We start from the raw sequence: 5,233 nt of genomic DNA, 5'->3' as shown, positions 1-5,233 counted from the left end.
AGTCATGAAATAGAGCTGGATGCAAACGAACCTCAGAACAAAGGTAAGTCAATTGCATTAAAATCTAATAATAAAAAATGCACTAACGCTTTTCAGGCTGAAGAAGAAGATTTTGAAGAGTCAGAATAAGAAGAAGAAGAAGATGAACTCTCTATGATCTCCAGAAGAGTAAATCAACTCTAGAAAAGCAAACAGAGGAAGTTCAAGAACTTCAAAAGGCCTGAAAGAGGAGAATCTTCTGAACACAGAAGATCAGACAAGAAGAAGGTGACGTGCTATGAATGCAAAGAGCCAGGACATTACAAGAATGATTATCCAAAGCTTCAGAGGGAAAAGCCCAAGAAAAAGTTTGAAAAGAAGAAAGGTCTTATGGCTACTTGGGATGACTCAAATTCTTCTGATCAAGAGTCAGACTCTGAAGATGAGCAGGCAAACATAGCGTTGATGGCCACTGTTGATGAGGAATCAGAATCTACATCAGACTCAGACTCTGAAGAAATATCCTTGGTAGCCAAATAGACAAAGGAAAACATGTCATGGTACTTGGACTCTGGGTGCTTGCGACACATGATAGGAAAAAGGTCTATGTTCCACGACCTGGAGCTTAAATCTGCTGGAGAAGTCAAGTTTGGAGGGAACCAAAAAGGCAAGATCATTGGTTCTGGAACCATTTGTATCGGTAACTCTCCCTCTATAACTAATGTACTTTTAGTAGATGGATTAGCTCATAACTTATTGTCCATAAGTCAATTAAGTGACAATGGTTATGACATTATCTTCAATCAAAAGTCCTGTAAAGCTATTAGTCAGAAGGATGGCTCTATCCCATTTATAGGCAAGAGAAAGAACAACATTTACAAGATTGATCTTCAAGATCTTAAGAATCAGAAGGTTACTTGCCTTATGTCTGTTAGTGAAGAGCAGTCGGTCTGGCACAGAAGATTAGGTCATGCTAGTTTGAGAAAGATTTTTCAGATTAAGAAACTTAATCTGGTCAGAGGACTCCCTAATCTAACATACAAATCAGATGCTCTTTGCGAAGCATGTCAGAAAGGGAAGTTTTCAAAACCTGCATTCAAGTCTAAGAATGTTGTCTCTTCCTCTAGGCCGCTAGAACTTCTGCACATTGATCTGTTTGGCCCAGTCAAAACAGCATCTGTCAGAGGGAAGAAATATGGATTAGTCATCGTAGACGACTATAGCAGATGGACGTGGGTAAAGTTCTTGAAACACAAGGATGAGTCTCATACTGTGTTCTTTGACTTCTGCACTCAGATTCAATTTGAGAAGGAATGCAAAATCATAAAGGTCAGAAGTGATCATGGTGGCGAATTTGAGAATAGATTCTTTGTGATTTATTTCAAAGAAAATGGTATTGCCCATGATTTCTCTTACCCTAGAACTCCACAGCGAAATGGAGTTGTAGAGCGAAAGAATAGGACTCTACAAGAAATGGCCAGAACCATGATCAATGAAACCAATATGGCTAAGCATTTCTGGGCAGAAGCAATTAATACTGCATGTTATATTTAGAATAGAATCTCTATAAGACCTATTCTAAATAAGACTCCTTATGAATTGTGGAAGAACAAAAAGCCCAACATCTCTTATTTCCATCCTTTTGGATGTGTATGCGATATTCTAAACACTAAAGATCATCTACATAAGTTTGATTCTAAAGCTCAGAAGTGTTTTCTACTTGGATATTCTTAACGCTCAAAAGGCTACAGAGTATACAATACTGAAACTCTTGTAGTGGAGGAATCAATCAATATCAGATTTGATGATAAGCTTGGTCTTGAAAAGCCAAAGCAGTTTGAGAATTTTGCAGATATTGAAATCTCTAACTCAGATCATGAAGAACCCAGAAGCAAAGTTTCAGAAGATCAAGTTGCTGCTTCTTTGGAGAATCTCAGAATATCTGAAGAGCCAACACCCAGAAGATCTTCTAGACTCAACCCTGCTCATCCAAAAGATGTTATCATTGGAAAGAAGGATGATCCTATCAGAACAAGAGCATTCCTTAAGAACAATGCAGAATGTCAATTTGGTCTAGTATCTCTGATCGAGCTAACTTCTGTTGATCAAGCTCTGGAGGATGCTGACTGGATGATTGCCATGCAAGAAGAACTTAATCAGTTTACAAGGAATGATGTTTGGGATCTAGTTCCAAGACCAAAAGGATTTAACATCATTGGAACTAAGTGGGTCTTCAGAAACAAGCTAAGGGAAAAAGGAGAAGTTGTAAGAAACAAAGCCAGACTGGTTGCTTAGGGCTATAGTCAGCAAGAAGGCATTGACTATACAGAAATCTTTGCACCAGTGGCCAGGTTAGAATCTATTCGTCTTCTAATTTCTTTTACCACTCAGCATAACATCACTCTGTATCAGATGGATGTTAAGAGTGCCTTCTTATTTTCATCAGAGCAAATATGTGAAAGAACTTCTGAAGAAGTTTAATCTTTCAGAAAGCAAAGAAGCAAAGACTCATATGCATCCAACGTGTCTCTTAGGTAAGGATGAGGTAAGTAAGAAGGTAGATCATAAGATCTACAGAGGTATGATTGGATCTCTTCTATATCTTACTGCTTCTAGACCTGATATTTTATTCAGTGCATGTCTGTGTGCTAGATTCCAATCAGATCCTAGAGAATCTCACTTAACAGCTGTTAAGAGAATTCCGAGGTATCTGAAAGGTACTACTAATGTTGGTTTAGTCTATAGAAGATCTGAAGATTACAACCTAGTAGGATTTTGTGATGCTGATTACGCTGGAGATAGAGTTGAAAGGAAAAGTACATCTGGAAGCTGTCAGTTTCTGGGAAGTCATCTGATCTCTTGGTACAGCAAGAAGAAAGCCGCAATTTCCCTCTCTACAACAGAAGTAGAATATGTTGCTGCTGCTGGATGTAGTACACAAATGCTCTGGATGAAGAGTCAGCTAGAAGATTATCATATATATGAGAGTAACATTCCTATCTTCAGTGATAATACTTCTGCTATATGTTTATCTAAGAATCCTATCTTACATTCCAAAGCTACACATATTGAGATCAAACATCATTCCATTAGGGACTATGTTCAGAAGGGTGTTGTTTCTTTAAACTTTGTTGATACAGAACATCAGTGGGTTTATATCTTCACAAAACCCCCTTGCTGAAGATAGGTTTAAGTTCATTCTGAAAAATATCAGTATGGATTTATGCCCAGAATGAAAGGATGAGAAGATCTGATATATGGATTAGATTTGAAATGATTATTTATTTTCTTATCAGAAGTTCTGAACTTGTTTATCAATTAGATATTATGATTATGTTATTGCTAACGTTTCATATGACTAAGTTGATTCAGATTTTTTTAAAGCAAAACAGCTGTCACCAGCTATTCCAGATGATGAATACGTGTTCACTCTGAAGGGACAACCATGTGTGCAGTTGATGAGAGCCGCCCTAGGTAACTGTGCAAATCATTTCAAATATCACGTTTTACCCTAACGTCACTCAACATTAAATGCATTTGATTCTTTGCATTCTGTAACTGTTCATTCTCAGAATCTCATTGCATAATATTTCAAATCCGTGTCTATTTAAACATCTCTCATAATCTTTTTTACTCTTTTCACTCATTCATCATTGTGGACCTCCGATTTTTTTTTAATACCGGGCCATACCTCTGATCTGTAGAGATACGTGAACTGACTCTTTTTTGTCGCTTAATGCTTTCGCATTTTTGAAAATATCACAGAGTCGCCACCGACCTTTTATTTTATCCAATTAAGGAAAGGTTTATAAAAGAAACAGAAAAAAGACCTTTAAGAAATTCTGGGTAAGGGGGTAGGTTATACAAAGGGAAGGTGTTAGCACCCTTTGTATCCATGGTTATCCATGGGCTCTTAAGTTTGCTTAGCTCACTTGTTTTTCGATCACTTTTCAATTGCTCTGAAATTGCTCATATGTGGTTTCAAATACCTTTGTAAATTGAATTTTATAATGATCCGTGTGTGGATGTATACAAAATGCTTGTTTATCTTTCGAAAGATGTTTTGAAAAGAACGTTAACTTTGTAATAACCCGTGTTTGGATGTATACAAAGTATTGTCTTTTTTGAAAGTTTTGAAAAATCAACAGTGTATGAGAATTTTGTTTGTTTTGATTTGAGCAAGCAAACTAGGAGGTCTACCCTGAGTTGTAAGGTCTTTATCCTATTTCCTTTAAAAATCTATCCTTTCACCGGATATAAAAGCAAGGTTCGATTTTGTACTCAAAACAGTGGAATTTGACTTTGATTTTGAAAGATTGTAAAAGGGATTACCTGAAGAGGTGCAAGTGTGATTGTGAGTGGATTCAGATATTTATCTTTGAAGTTAGTGATCTAACGGTTCAATTTAATCTTTGACATACACGCAGTTTATATGTGCTGGAAATTAAAATGCGGAAATGTAAAGTGCGGAAAGTAAATCTACGCTATTACATCGATTGTGCAGGAAACGTAAACTAGCCTATTTACATGAATTTGACATCCTATACATTTATCTAGGAATTTAAATTGCAAGAAAAATAAAAGGCATGTTTTTGGACTTTTTATGATTTATTTTAATTATAATTAATGCAAGATTAATTAAATTAAAATGAAGAAAAAAGATGAAAATAGATTTAAACCTAGAAATTAAGTTTAAAATATGGACAAAACATTTGTTAATTAATTTTAAAACAAAACTAATTTTTTTGGAATTTTTGGAATTGATTTGAAATTGATTTAAGTTAATTAAAACATAATTATGCAAATAATTATACAAATAATTAAAACTTAAAGATAAAATTATTCAAAATATGTACAAAATTAGTTTATAATATATAAACAATATTTAATATAAAGAACAATTTTTTTTATGATTTTTTGATTGGTTAGAATAATTAAAAAGCAAATATATAAATATATACTAATTAATTATGTAAAATATTGAAATTTTGAAGAAAAATAAAATATTTTTGTTTCATAAAATAGTATATTATTTTAGAAGTTTAAAAATATTTTTTGTGTATTTTTTGGATTTTTAAAACTATTTTTAATTAATTTAACAAAGAAATCAAAATAAAATAGAAAATAAAATAGAAATAAAAGGATACTGATCCTGTGTGGTTGTGTGTGAGGGAGCATGGTGTGCATGCGTGATCTGGATCATTGGATGATTCATTAAATGAGATCAGGTGGTCCAGATGGTGAGGCACGTGGT

This window comes from Vicia villosa, unplaced genomic scaffold (assembly GCF_029867415.1).
Source record: "Vicia villosa cultivar HV-30 ecotype Madison, WI unplaced genomic scaffold, Vvil1.0 ctg.004160F_1_1, whole genome shotgun sequence".
Taxonomy (NCBI): domain Eukaryota; kingdom Viridiplantae; phylum Streptophyta; class Magnoliopsida; order Fabales; family Fabaceae; genus Vicia; species Vicia villosa.
Note: the sequence above shows the minus strand (reverse complement) of the source record.